This window comes from Panthera leo, chromosome A1, assembly GCF_018350215.1.
Source record: "Panthera leo isolate Ple1 chromosome A1, P.leo_Ple1_pat1.1, whole genome shotgun sequence".
In the NCBI taxonomy this organism is placed as follows: Eukaryota; Metazoa; Chordata; class Mammalia; order Carnivora; family Felidae; genus Panthera; species Panthera leo.
Window position 1 is genome coordinate 56,681,919 of NC_056679.1, and position 15,742 is coordinate 56,697,660.

At 38.9% G+C, this 15,742-nt stretch overlaps 2 long non-coding RNA genes across 5 annotated transcripts in view; one reads left to right on the plus strand and one right to left on the minus strand.

Moving 5' to 3' along the window:
- The window catches only part of LOC122199341, a 166,160-nt gene that overhangs the window by 79,809 nt on the left and 70,609 nt on the right, over positions 1-15,742 (plus strand). For both annotated transcript variants that reach the window (XR_006193474.1, XR_006193480.1), the window contains exon 3: positions 682-729. This is a non-coding gene — a long non-coding RNA (uncharacterized LOC122199341). The remainder of the gene's footprint in view (positions 1-681; positions 730-15,742) is intronic.
- Positions 10,181-15,742, minus strand: part of LOC122199345 — a 63,618-nt gene continuing 58,056 nt past the window's right edge. For all 3 annotated transcript variants that reach the window (XR_006193486.1, XR_006193481.1, XR_006193483.1), the window contains one exon: positions 10,181-10,310. This is a non-coding gene — a long non-coding RNA (uncharacterized LOC122199345). The remainder of the gene's footprint in view (positions 10,311-15,742) is intronic.

The window sequence follows — 15,742 nt, forward strand, 5'->3', positions numbered from 1 at the left end:
CAATGGTGTTATAACTGTGACAAAGTCTCAGTCAGCTGCTGGAGAGCCCTGCAACAAGTACTGCCCAACAGAGTTGTCCCAGGTTGGCCTGAAATGGTTGGGCCGTTATACCGCACCTTGCTCGGTCAGCGATAAAGCTGTTTTCCTCTGCCATCGCCCCTGCTTTCCAGGGTGAGGCATTACTCTGCAGGCAGGCTAGACCTGAAGGAGCCTGTCTGTTGCCTGCCCTCTGACAGCCAGCCCCGCCCCGCTACAGCTAGCTCCGCCCTCCTACAGCCAGCCCTGCCCTCCTACAGCACCCATCAAGCCTTCCCTTGATGGGTGGTCTGAGTGGCAAGTCTCCAGGTCCAGCACTTCTGTAGTGTAAGCATTCTAAAATGGCTTTGATAGACAAAAGCCCAGCCAAATTTTGTACTTCTACAAATTTGTATTCTTTATATTTTAATTCTCCACTTCCATGGAAACCTTATTTATTTCCTTTGTAAGCCCAACAAAGATAGTATAATATCCATCTGAACTATGCCGTCTTCTAAATATCTACTATATATATATGTACATATATATATACATATATATATATCCGTGTTTTCCAGTATGTAGACAGATGCTTGAATATTTTCCTTTATTTCTCTTAATATCATAGCATTGGTTTTAGTTTCTCATTTGTTTCCTTTTTTATAGAGATATACAAACGTTGAACTCCTGCTTTTCCACATGAAACCAGCAAAGGTAATGCTCTTCATGGTGGTATTGTTTTCTCCAAATATATTTGAAAGAATAGCAGAAGTAACAATATAGAAAAAAATCAATAATTGTAGAATTATGATAGATAATCCTAGTCCAGAAATTTTTTTTTAAATGTTCTAGATTTGAAATCTAAGCCTAAAGTCAACTAAAATGATTCTGTGTTGTTTCCTATTTTAAGAAGCTATTTCTTGAAATAATACATGAGAGCTTAGTACTCAAAATGAGAGCCTATCTTCCTCGGAAAAATAAGTTCTTTCTTTCATCTCTCAATAAACCGAAGTTTATACCTAATATCCCTAATTGAATATCCTTAATTTAGCATATATGGTTGATTTTTTAAAAAGAAAGAAAAATATCCTTGACTACTGTGACATTGACAGCTTTTTCCTTAGCTTTCTTGAAGCACAATTTTGACATTCCTTTGACCATTCCAAACCTAGATGAGACCCTTCAGTCAGGAGTTTTACAGGAGTAGGCAAGCATGAAATTAATTTTCCAAAGTGAAGTAGCTTACAGATGCCAGAAGCTCATAACTTGGTAATACTGGTAAGTCCCTAAAATAGTTCTTTAGCTTCTAGGTTGTTTCCCTGCTATTTCTCTTATGGTTTAACTGGGTGAATTCCTTCAGTTTTTGTTTTCTTACATAGAAAGAGTGGATTACACATTTTCAGAACAAGGAAGCTATTTTCCATTATTTGTGTGTGTGTGTGTGTGTGTGTGTGTGTGTGTGTGTGTGTGTCAGTTTTTTGACTATAATCTTCCTCAGGAAGACCTGGTTATCCAGGCGTGCACCAATTTTTTTAATGTTATTAGAAGAAATTTTCCTTTCATGTTGCGTTTACAGTTGCTCCAGTCTTTCCATTCTGATTTGGTAAGAGACACTAGTACCTACAATTGATAGTTCATAGCTGTCATTTCTCCTCTAAGGAATATGTATTCTGGCCTCTGTGTAACATCATGGCTAACTTCCATGTGAGGGATTATAATGCTTTATATAACTTTCTCATTTACAGATGAACAAGTTGGGCTGACTATTGTTTAAAAATTTGTAGGGGTGCCTGGATGGCTCAGTCGGTTAAGTGTCCAACTCTTGATTTTGGCCCAGGTCATGGTCTCACAGTCAAGAAATAGAGCCCTGCCTGGAAGCCACTTAAGATTCTCTCTCCCTGTCCCTCTGCCCCTCCCCCCACTCACTCTCAAAAATAATTTTTTTTTAAATGGCTAATTTGGAGGTTATTAATCAAGCTTCTTCCTGTGAATGCCCTCTCTCATCTTGATTTACATTCCACTAGCTCTGAAAAGCTAACAGATATTTTCTGTAGTGGAGTATATGCTCATGGCCACAAATGAGACCCTTAAAGCAAGTTGGGAATATCAGAATCTCTGCGTTAAGAATTTACAAGAAGGAGTGCCTGGGTGGCTCAGCCGGTTGAGCGTCAGACTTCAGATCAGGTCATGATCTCATGTTCTTGGGTTTGAGCCATGCATCAGGCTCTGTGCTGACAGCTCAGACCCTGGAGCCTGCTTTAGATTCTGTGTCTCCCTCTTTCTCTCTGCCCCTCCCCTGTTCACACACACTCTCTCTCTCTCTCTCACAAAAATAAATAAACACTGGGGCGCCTGGGTGGCTCAGTTGGTTGAGCGTCCGACTTTGGCTCAGGTCATGATCTTGCGGTCCGAGAGTTCGAGCCTCGCGTCAGGCTCTGTGCTGACAGCTCGGAGCCTGGAGCCTGTTTCAGATTCTGTGTCTCCTTCTCTCTCTGACCCTCCCCCATTCATGCTCTGTCTCTCTCTGTCCCAAAAATAAATAAACTTAAATAAATAAATAAACACTAAAAAAATTTAAAAATAATTTACAAGGAATTCCCCTTCCACTCTTCTTAAAGCACTATCAGTTCCCTTCATTACTATGGAGCCTAGTAGATAAATGGCAACCAGATCCAAGTCCATCTCTTAGAGACCAGGAGTTCGTCAATCCATCCTATGTTCATTTCTCTGTTACCTTACTATGTAATTGGGATGGACATACCTCAAGTTGCAAGAATTTTCACTTTTTCCAAGACCTGTGGACAAAGAACAAAATGGAAGAGCCAAATGGAAGCCCTAATACTACATCCCTCCACTGTGGTGGAGGTAAAAAATGAGAAGCAATAATTCATCCAGGGAGGTGGCAGAGATTAGGGTCATTCTCATAGATTTATAAAACACATTATTAATGGTTTCTATCATATCCCATTTTCCAAGAAAAAGAGCAAATTATTGCACTTTGCATCTGCTTTAAAGAACAAGGCACAGTGTTTATGGACTTCTTTGTATTCTGAGGGCTGCACATACCACATTTGGGAAGATGGCTTCAAACTATTAGTAATAACTTGAAAAGTCTCTTCTGAGTGAGGTGCAGAGGAAGAGCAGGTTTAGAGCAGATTCAAGCTATGATGTTTATAGTTCTACCAATTAGACCATATGGCCCAGCAGATCTCAAGTTGCTAGAGGTGTCCATGATAGATAGTAATTAGTGGTGCTTTCTTATGTGTTTTGCAAGCCTAGACTACTCTAAAGAACTGAACTGTAGTTAGACTGGTCCGTACTTCTAAGTCTGTGCCATCCTCAGCAGAAAACTCTTCCCCATGTGAAAAGCAGAGCCTGCCCTGCCCTGCTAGTGGACCCTAATAGAGACCGAATGCATAAACATAGGACAATAAGCAACTCTGCAGCTGAACTGCCCATCATGAGCTGGGTGTGGCAAACCTGTTAAATCATGATGCTTGGTTGTGAAAACATCAACTCACTATGCAAATGAGACAGTGTATACATACTTGGTCTTGAGAAGGTCCAGTGGACACAAGTTAGTTGAACAAAAAGGTGGGCTGTATATCCATGTCACTCATTTCTGTTGCACTCACCCTTTAGATCATACCATAGCCCTGTAGTGTTTTATGTATACCAGATGACTGAAAAAGCAGGCAGAAAACCATAGTTTATGGATGGCTTTATTTAATCCTACCGTGCACTGATGCTCAAAGCATCACTTAGAGGTGGCCCTGCAAGACCATGTTGAGGAGAAAACTTCCCAGTAGACAGAGCTCTGAGCAGTACACCTGAACATCAACTTGGTATGGAGGGAGAGTAGCCTGAGAGAACTCCTAAGGTGTGATTGTTGTGGCTCATTGTTCAGAAGCAGAGGCCAGGAAGACTATTGGAAGATTAGAGATCATATAGCCTGGCTAGGAAGCATGTGGATGGTCTTATGGGAGTGAGCATAGGGTTGTGTTATCTCCTATCCAGGAGGATATGCCACAGAAGAGATGCTAAAAACCATCCAAGACAGCTCGGCCAGGCACTCATTCTCTTCACACGAGAACTTAACTCTAAATGTTTCCAATAATTTTCCTTTTATTCTGGTCTAAAGAGAATGTATTTGCTAACCTCTGCAGTAGAAAATGATAGTTCAGCAAGTATATTTCAAACTTAAGCCTTCTTAGCTTTAATCATGTAAAAAGACTAATTAAGTTATTTAATTTCTCACTGTAGTTCTGCTATGGTTCCTTCATCTAACGAGGGAAACAAGAGAGGTAAACAGAGTAAAACACACATGCATACTCATACAGTAGTTTGTACTTACATGTGCAATTAAAGTCATCTTAGAAAGACAATAAAATACAATGGTCAAAATGGCATGTGGTATGAGTGAGAAATCATGAGAGACGGAATGTTAGATTACTTTTAGGTGAGCAAGGGTAGAGTGCTTTTAAATACTATAGAACAAAGAAAATGATTCAATAAACCTTTATCTGACATGAAGGGGATCTGTATCTATATGTGTGTGGTGGGGATGACACACATTGAACTACAGAGTGATGCATAAAAAACTTCCATGTAGTCATAGAAGTTTCATCAAATACTACTGGTTACCTGTGTTTCCAGATGACTTTATGCTAAACGTTTTTTTTTAAACTGTACTTTAGGTATAATGACCTTTGGGAAAAAGTATCCTTAATAATTTATTTCCATTGCCTTTTCAAATGTTCCATCATTTCCTTCAGGATGTTTTACCTCTTAGTATTTCTACATATGAACATAGTATATCATTATATATTATATGTAATACATATAAATACTATATAATACATAAATATGAAATATAAATAGGTATCTATCACATATAACAAATATAAAGGTATATTTAACATGACTTATATACAATATCTAATCAGTATATTAATATTTTATAGATTCACAACTTAAGGGAGAACAAACTAAGTTAATTCTTTAAAATGTTTTTATATATTTTAGTTCTTTGAGAATTTTTGAGATTTATTTAAGAATATATTTTGTATATATAGAAATAAATGAATATATTTGTGTAATAGAAACCCCTGTTTCTATGGCATGGTATATTTCCCAATATAATTATTTAATAAAGGAGAACAGCAATTTCTTTGTTGCCTGTATTTTCTTTGAGCAACATCCCAATTGGCTTATCGCACATGACAGCTAATAAACCTTAGTTCTAACTAACTGCAGTCTAATCTTCAAATACACTAGTGTCTTCATTCCTGTCCAATCTCCTGAATTTATTGCAGTAGCTGCCCAAAAGGATAGGTTAATGATTGTTGCTGAAATAAATCAGATTCTGTCACCACTAGATGCTTCAGCTAGTTTAGGTGGAGAGGAATATAAGAGGTCACATTATGATGCAGGAAAAAAAGGTTAAGAACCTACTGTACTGCATAAATGTTACTTTCCAACATACATGAGAAGAAGACAGACACTAAAACAGGCCAGGGATATCAAGAGTGATTTCTGTATAAATATGTGTCCAAGTTGCTAGTAGAAAATGTGTGTCAGTGCTTTATTTTAGACATTAATTTGGTAATATCAGTAGTTTAACCATAAAACAATTTTCCTACTAATGCTTTCTTCCATAATTCTAGATTCGAAAAGAATTTAGCAATTTTCTTGGTAAAGCAAAATATAATTTTTTTAAAAATGCCTATCTTTTTAAAAAGGTAATTGCTATGAAAAAGAAAGTAGGCAATGGGCAAAAGAAGTCTGTGTAATGTACAGTTATAAACTAATAAAAGTCATAAATGAAAATGCTCTAGACTCTTACAAGAAATATGTAAGAGAATATAGGAGATAATACTAGATAACATCTATTGAGAGCTTTTCATGTGCCAGGACTCTTGCCCAGCACAATAATTAGGTAATTTTTAGTTTTCTTAAAAGTGAATAAGGGGTACCTGCCTGGCTAAGTTGGTGAAGCATGCAACTCTTGACCTCAGGTTCATGAATTTGAGCCCCACGTTGGATGCAGAGCTTACCCAACAACAATAAAACAGAGGAGTTTTTCTGTACAAATGGTATTTCTAATCCAGAACGGGACTGTAAATTGTGGTTTATTATATCACTGAGAAGAGGTGCATGAAAACACAGATCCTCTTATGTGTTCTGCTTCCTTACGCAATGAAAAGTAGAATCTACCTCCATGTGATAGAACAAAATGTATAGTCGGTAGTCCTGTAGCTTCAGATACCACCAGGCTATAGATCCCTGCCAGAAGCCAGCCGTAATCCATTCACAGAGCTTGTCTGCCAGACTGTGCTTCTTGATACATTGGCAGATCAGTCTGAGCCCCAGAAAGATCTACTTTTCCTGGATGCAATCTTAAATTGAAGACAGAGTATTTGCTTGCTCCGCAGAGGGTGTGGAAAGCTCTGTAGTGACTCACTGTACAACCCGCCCACCCCCCATGAAGGTACCTCTCTTTAAAGCCCAGTGTTATTAAACTCAATGTGCAAACTTACAGTTAGGAAACAAGTAAGTCATGGGGATATGATATACAGCATAGGGAATATAGTCGCTAATATTATAATAACTTTGTATAGTGATAGATGGTAACTAGACTGGTCACGGTGATCATTTTGTAAGGCATTTAAATGTCAGATCATCATGTTGTACACCTAAAACTAATATAATATTGTATGTCAATACTTTCATTTAAAAAAGTAAATTCAATGTGCATAATGTTCCTGAAGCTCTGAAGCTAATTAATATTGACTGATGTAGGCTGATGTAGGCTGCCCTAAGGAATTACCCTCCCTTTATACGATATAACAAATTTTTATTTTTTTTGAGCATTCATTATTTAACAAATATGAATCAAAACCTTCTACATATATCTTTTTAAGCATTGTTTCAGGAACTGGGGATGGAGCAATCAACAAAATACCCTCCTTTCCCTGAAGGGGTTTACATTTAAGAGGAAAACAAAGAAGACTGGTAGGGAATGAGACTGAGGAAGTAGCAAAGGACCATCCATGGTAAAATTTGGATTTCATTTGAACTGTGATGGAAAGCCGCTGAAAGTTTTCGGGCAAGAAGTTATGTGTCTTAAAGGGATGTTGCTGGCCATGTGAATACACACATGCCCCTGTTCATGTGGCAATTCTCTTGGCCCTAGATAAACAGCCCCTCGGTTGCTCCCAAGAACCCTTCTGTACTGCCATGGATTACTGCATGTTATGTGAACAAAATTTCAACATCATTACCCTTCCATTGCAGTCCTTAAGAACCCTGACCTACATCAGTGTTAAAGACCCTGATGTGTGGGGATTTTGCTTTCCAAAGACAGGTCTAGTTTAGTACAGAGCCTATTTAATTTTGACTAGACAGGTTATCTATTTTGTGATACTGTGGAAGATTTCAAGCAGAAATTTTGTAGAGTAGTGTCACTGAAGCAGGCATGATAAATCTGAACCCAATAATGAATTTCTGTTTTTAATTTTTTTTTTTTGTGGCATAGCTTAAAGGACTTCTCTATTTCCTGTTTTATATGCCAACATGTTTTCCGTTCCTAGAACAATGACTGGTACACTGTAGATGTTCAATAAATATTTTAAGTTGATGATGTATCACTCCTCAATTTTATACTGAATTCTCTCAATATGTAAGGCAATATGCTAAGTTTTAAAAGTGATGTATATTGAGAGAAGTGTTCTGTCTTCAAAGAAGTTTCCAATCTAATTTGGTTTAAGAGATTAAATACATGACTATAACATGACTTAATTAGGAATTGGCATTTACTGGATATCTGCTCTGTGCCAGCCACAAGAGGATAGGAATATTATTATCTCCATTGTACAAAAAAAAAAAAAAAAAAAGAAAAAGAAACCGAGTCTTAATTTATATAATGTGACTAAGATTTCAAGACTGAGAAATGAACTAAGACAGTCTGACTTGCCTTATTAATCATTAGGTAATAGTTGTCTCCCAGGAGTTAGTGGTGTCCAGTCCTGTGATTTGCCATTAGAAAAGGGAGAACTTTGGGGTGCCTGGGTGGCTCAGTCGGTTAAGCCTCCGAATTGCGCTCAAGTCATGACCTTGCCTTTCGAGTTTGAGTCCCATGGCCCTGTGCTGACAGCTCAGAGCCTGGAGCCTGCTTCAGATTCTGTGTCTCCCTCTCTCTCTGACCCTCCCCCACTCATACTCTGTCTCTGTCTCTCTCAAAAATAAATAAACTTTAAAATATTAAAAAAAAAAAAGTAGCGGGGGGCACCTGGGTGGCTCAGTCAGTTGAGCATCAGACTTCAGCTCAGGTCCTGATCTCACAGTTTGTGAGTTCAAGCCCCGCTTCGGGCTCTGTGTTCACAGCTCAGAGCCTGAAGCCTGCTTCAGATTCTGTGTCTCTCTCTCTGCCCTTCCCCCACTCGCACTCTCTCTCTCTCTCTCTCTCTCTCAAAAATAATAAATAAACATTAAAAAATTTTAAGAAAAGGGAGACCTTTTACTGCTGGGTTCTGGGGGAAGGGTTGGTTGGGAGAAGGGGAGGAGTCCCTGATGGAGGTGGGCTGATGAGGCAATATAGAAAAGAGTGAGAAAGCCATTCCAGAGGCACACTAGCAGTGCCAAAGTGGAACCAGTTAAAAAAGGTAAAGCACATGGAAGAGAATATAAAATGGCAACTTCAGCTTTAAAATTCCAGTTTTTTGGTATATGTGATACATGTCTCTTTCATGTATATGTTTAGGCTTTCGTTCTTTAATTTTGACTTTTAAAAATTTTGATTTAATCTCTACGTCTAAAATGGGGCTTGAACTGCCAACCCTGAGATCAAGAGTTTCCTGCCCTTCTAGGGCACCTGGGTGGCACAGTGAGCTGAGCATCTGACTTTGGCTCAGGTAATGATCACATGGTTCCTGAGTTCCAGTCCCACGTTGGGCTCTGTGCTGACAGCTCAGAGCCTGGAGCCTGCTTGGGATTCTGTGTCTCCCTCTCTCTGCCCCTCCCCTGCTCACTCTCTGTGTCTCCCTGTCTCTCAAAAATAAATAAACATTAAAAAAAAAAAAAAAAAAAGAGCTTCCTGCCCTTCTGACTGAGGCACCCAGGTGCCCCTAACGTTGATTTTTAAGATCAGGAGTAGTTTATCTGAGTTTTAAAATGTACCTGTATAAGTTGTTTTAGCTGATATAGTTTTATAGATTCATCTTTTTTTCAAGATTTCAACTTTTGCAAAAAGGACACTGAATACCAGGAAACAGAACTTTCAGATTGGTGCTAACCCTCCAGGAGGTGTGTGTATGTGGGGAGTGGGGAGGAGTCATGGCAGAAGGGGAGGAAGAAGAAAGGTGATGAAACAGCAGGAAATGGAGAATTAAATTCTCACATTTCAATGTTGTAAAACACCATTCTTAATGCAAAGGGTGAACATTAATTATGTGCTTAAAGTGAAGCTGTTTCTGTCTCTATTTTTATGTCATAGTATATTGGCACATATATTGACACATTTAAAAAATTATTTATATACTTATATACATTTATTTCTATACCTGGGTCCCAAAACACCATGTATGCCATCAGAGAGGGTTAGTGCCTCTCTCTCCAGTCCCTTCACTGGCCTCCATCTCCTATAGAGCAAGAAGAATAAGCCCAATATATTGCAAGCTGTGAACATTTTAAATGACAAGATAAATGCCAAGGGAGTATACCAGTATCAGCAGGGTATTCCCAAATCTTAGGGTTTAAATACTTTAACCTTTAGATGCAAGTGATTCCTTATCTCTGATTGACATGTGTTCTTTAGTCTTGTTAGTTTCTTACAGTTTTTTAGCAAGTAATTTATATTTGTTCCTAAAAATATATATGATATTATCTTAGTGCATGTAACCTTCTTTAAAGCAAATTCTTTTTTCAAGCTGGAGCTAGACTTACAGAGAGAAAAGCTCTGAGAAGAGAAGGCATATACTGATAACTATTCATAACTGAATTTGGTCCTTATGCCTTTGAGTTTTGCAATCTTTGTCTAATGACATTAACCTTAATTTGTTACTTCCAAAAAATTACTGTAGCAGTTACATTTTACTATTATAATAGACACCACACTACAACGATGAAACACAACATGATTTATTCTTTCACATAAAAGAACCCCAAAGGTAAGCAGTTGACCGTTAGCCTAGTAGCTCTGTGCAATCAATGAAGACCGAAGCTGCTTCTGTCTTTCTGCTCTGTCATCCATAGTGAGTGATTTCCTGCAGGTTTACAAGATGGCTGTGCAGCTCCATCTCAAAGTAGTTTCCAGAAAGGAGAGGAGAGGAAGGAGAGAAAAGCAAAGAAAACCCATTACAGAATGCCTGTCCCACATTTGATTGAGGGACTTCAACAGAACCATTTAATGGTTTTACATCTATCTCAGTTGCCAGAATGAAATATGTACTCATACCAACCTGTAAGAGAAACTTGAAAATGTAATTTTTTAATGGGTATATTGCCACCTGGAATAAAATTAGAAATCTTTCATTAAGAAGAAAAAGGAGTATGTAAATAGTGTTGGCAGCTGCTAGTCCCTGACATAATTATGTAATCTTTTATCTTTAATCTAGAGTCATGATTGCCTAAGCTGAAAATGACTTTAGAGAAAACTTGAACTAAAATAATGTTAGAAACGAGGCCATTTGCTTGTTAACTAAGATTTAAGTAGTAACTTATATGACAAGCAATGTGCTAAAAACTTTTTGTGTAATATCTTATTTCATGTCCTTACTATGTCTGTGAAGATGGCATAAATGCTTACTACCTGTGATCTTGGTTAAGACATTTAACATCAAGCCTCAATCTGCACACAGGATCCTGGGGATAGTAAATATGGGATAGTCATCAATCTCTATGTGAGTAAGGATTGTGTATTCCTAAAAAACTCCATGTTAAGGATGATGTTTGATGCATGGGAGGTACTCCCCACCTTTTTTTGGTGGGGGATTAATGAATCAAAAGTCACACTGCTGTCATGATTTGAAGCAGTTATATCTGACTTCAGAGGCTGGGCTTTGAATCATATTGCATTCCCTTATTTTTTCTTTTTGTCAAAATGTCTTGCTTTGCTTTTTATTCATTGTGTTGGGTTTTTCAATAGTGCTTCTTGCACCCAAGTCGTTTGTTTGAAAACTTCATAGAATTAGAATATTTTTCATTGCAAGCAACAGAAACCTAATTAAAATAAACTTAAAAGAGGAATTTCAGGGATATTGGGGTTTAGCAATCCAAGGATAGGAGCTCTGCTTCCAGGAAAAACTGGAAGCAGAGCCAGCACTTTCTGATCCATTCATCTCTACCTCTCTTTGCATTTCTATATTCTCTCTCTCTCTCGTCTGCATTTTGTCATTTTAAGCTTTGCTGTTCCCAAAGCAGTGTACATTTTCACCACCCAAACTCTGTATGTTGTAGCTTCAGCAATTATAAAGAAACGGCGTGTCGTGGTTACATTTCCAAGAAGAACTGAGTGGTTGGGTGAGGTGCCTACCTCTGGGGAATACATCAAGAGGAAGGGGACAGTGTCAACTTGGCTAGACTCTAATTCCCAGTTTTCAATCAAACGTTAATTTCGCTGTTGCTATACGTTGTATGTGTGATTAAAGTTTGCAATTAGTTGACTTTAAGTAAGGGATATTATTGGGTGGACCTGAGGTAGTTCACTTGCAGGCCATCAATGATCTCCTCAAGATCTACTCCTATGACCACAATGTGCTTTTAGACCTAAAGCCAAACTCCATTTCCAGCAGACCCCAAATGATGCGGTATAAACTATAACCCATGAAACTCATTGTTATACAATAAATTTTCCAATTTATAGTGACAGAAATCTGGAAAATACATGGGTAAACAGATTCTAAGGATATGAGATCATGGTGGAGAGAGCAAACAGTTGGATGAGGTTGAATTTTTTGATATGGATTCACTGAGCAGAGATTCTGGATTCCATATTTTAGCTTGAGGAATTAGAAAATGGCTCCTGGTCCAAAGGACATACCTATCACTGAAACTGAGAAAAATACTTGTGAGTAGGGTCTTAAAATCCCTGAAAAGCCCTGTGGTTATTCTTGTCTATAAATAATAAATTACAGTGGGAACTGCTCCCATTTAACTGGGTTCCTAAAAACAATGGAGATAACGTAATCTCAGAATTGTACAAGCCAGATGGTGACATTTAATCAAAAAAGATAAGGTGGATATGTTTAACTTAATAGACAGTGGAGTCAAAGCAGTGAGAATATCTGACTCATAGAGAGGTATTGCAGTGGTTAGTTGAATATGGTGACCTTAAAAGGAAATAAAAGGAAAGGCTGCCAAATGCTTACTTAAACTACATAAGCAGAAGAGTTTTAGATCAGGTGCGCAGAAGTCCATCTTGAATCAGTGAAACACTGAGTCACGGCACCTCAGTCAACTCCCAGACTTGAGCCAGTTTACAGACCTAAAACTCTACTTGAGGAAAGACCCTGCGATATTGCCAAAGCGTTTGTTGTTAATCTTTCTCCAAAAGGACTTACCAGAATGACAGTACTGGAGAAAGGGAAATGATGCTTTTGGCAATTGCTGGACACTGTCTTTGAACTAAAATTAATTCCTGGCAACACACACTGTGTCCATCATTCAGAATAGGGGCTTACGGAGGTCAGATGATCAATGGAATTTTTAGCTCAGATCCATCTTGGGGTCAGTCCAGTTGTCTACTAAACATATACTGTGGTTATTTCCTCAGTTCCAAACTGTATAATTGCAATAGACATACTCAGTAACTGGCAGAATTTCCATCTTGGTTTCCCAGACTATGGAGTGATATCTGTTATGGTGGGAAAGACCAAGTGGAAGCTACTAGAAATGCTTTACCTAGGGAAAAAAAGTAGAGCTCCATTCCATGGGATTGCGGGGACTGCCCTCATCAAGGAGTTGAAGGAAGTGATGTGGAAATTCCTACCATCCCCAATTTACTTATTTGACCAGTGCAGAAAACAGATCTTGGAGAGTGACAGTAGGTTATCATAGGCTTAACAAGGTCATAGACCCCAGCTGCAACTGCTGTTCCACATGTGGAAGATCAAGCATATCCCTGCAACTTGTATACAGCTATCAATCTGGCAAGTGCTATTTTCTGAATATCTATTAGTGAGGACCACCAAATGTACTGCTTTCAGCTGGTGTAGCAAGCAGTGCCATTACCTTCACTGTCCTTCACAGGTGTCTCAACTCTCCAGCCCTAAGTCATAATTTACCTCATGGGTTACCCTGATTGCCTTTCTCTTGCACAAGATATTATGCTGGCCCATTCTACTGATATTCTGCTGATTGGTTTATCTATTTTGAGAGACACAGTGCAAGTTGGGGGGAACAGAGAGAGAGGGAGAAAGAGTGGGAACCCCAAGCAGGCTCTGCACTGCCATCGCAGAGCCCAACGTGGGACTCCAACTCATGACACTGTGAGATCGTGACCGGAGCCGAAACCAAGAGTATAATACTTAAATGATGGAACCACCCAGGTTTCCCAGTTTATATTTACATATTAAATAATATATCAAGTATAGTGTGTGTCAAACAGTGAGAAATAAATCTAACAAAAATTCGGGGCCCTCTCATCTTAGGTATATTTTTAAGGGTCCATTGGTGTGGGAATATTGAAATATCCCTGCCAAGGTGAATAAGTAGCTGCTTCTGGCCTTTCCTACCACAAAAAAAAAAAAAAAAAAAAGTGCAAAACCTAACAGGCCTCCATGGAATATGGAAGCATATTCAGGGTTTTTGTTTGTTTGTTTCTTTTCTTTTCTTTTTTTTTTTTTTTTAAGAGAGAGCCAGCAAGCAAGGAAGAGGCAGTGAGGGAGAGAGAGAGAATACCAAACAAGCTCCACACTGTCGGTGCAGAGCCCAATGTGAGGCTTGAACCCACAAACTGTGAGATCATGACCTGAGCTGGAACCAAGAGTCAGATGCTTAACCAACTGAGCCACCCAGGTGCCCCTGGAAACATATTCTTAATTTGTCTTATGCTACTTTGAACCATTTACCAAGTGACCAAAACTGTTCAATATGAGTTAGGCCAAGAATAAGAGAAGGTTGTGCAACAGGTCTGGACTGCCATGCAAACTGCTCTAACACTTGGACCATATAATCCTGTAAATCCAATGATGCTGGAAGTTTAATGCCAGGCATCACTAGGTTAGTTGTAGCATCACCCTGAGATTTTTGGAACGAAGCCTAATAATCCCCGAGAGATAACTACTTTCAATTTGAGAAAGCCCTTTTTACTATGGGCCTTAGTTGAAAGTTCGATGTTTATCCATAATTCTCCAAGTTAGCAGGCAACCTGAGATGCCCCCCATGAAATGATGATTTCAGCAGATTTTACTAATCAAATGTATGGGATTACTCCTTCCGAGATACGAGTCAGCCCTTTCCCATAGCTGCTCTTCTCAGTGCCCAATGAGCATATGAACAAAGTGATCATTGTGGCAGGTATGGAGATTTTGCATAGATGTTGAAACCATGAATCGGGTATTGTCTGAGCCTTCAAGCCATGAATTTGGGCATGCCAAGTAGTACTGCATCGTCCAATCGAAGCAGTATATACAAGATGAGGCTTCTCCAGGCCCCGAAAACATAAGTATGTTGTGTAAAGAAGTGGCTCAAATTCCCTTTGGTCTTCATTCATCTTCCATTACCTTCACTTTTGAAGTCTACAGCAATATTTATTCTCATGGAAAGTTTCCCGTGAATAGGAGACTGAAGAAGAAAAATGGTTCTCTTATGGATGGTTCTGCATGACATCCAAGCATCACCTAACATGGATACTTGTAAGACTACATTCTAAACATCCCCAAAAGGACAATAGTGAAAGGAAATCCTTCATGATAGCAGAATTTCTAAGTAATACACCTGGTGGTTCGTTTTGCCTGTAAAGAGAAATGACCAGAGGCACAAGTCTATAGCAGCTCATTGGCTGTGGTTAATAATTTAGCTAAATGGTCAGGATTTAGAAGGAACATGACTGAGAAAACTGGTGACAAGGAGATTTGGGGAAGAGGCACATGCATAAATTATTATAAATGGTAAAAGGATGTAAAGATACTTGTCTCCTATATGACTGCTCCTGAAATGGTGACCTCAGTAGATTTTTAAAATAAAGTAGGTGGGGTACCTGGGTGGCTCAGTCTGTTGAGCGTCTGACTTTGGCTCAGGTCATGATCTCATGGTTCATGAGTTCGAGCCCTGTGTCAGGCTCTGTGCTGACAGCTTAGAGCCTGGACCCTGCCTCGAATTCTGTCTCCATCTCTCTCTGCCCCTCCCCACTTGCACTCTGTCTCTCTCTCTCTCCCTCTCTCAAAAATAAATAATAAAACATTTAAAAAATTAAAAAATAAATAAAATCAAGTGGATAAAAGTACCCATTCTTTGAATGTAAGTCAACCTCTTTCCCTGGCCCCCTGTCATTGCCCACTGGGCTCATGAGCCGATTGACCATGGTGGCAGGGATGGAGGTTTCACAATAGTCTTAAGAAGAATTATTAACAGAATTATACTCAAGTCGTGTCTGACTACAACTACTGCTGATTGTCTACTGTGCCAGAAGTAGAGAATAAAACTAGGCACTCTAGAATACATCTGGATCCCCAAGTTGATCAGCCAGCTACCTGATGGTAGACTGATTACTCTGGACAGCTTCCATCAC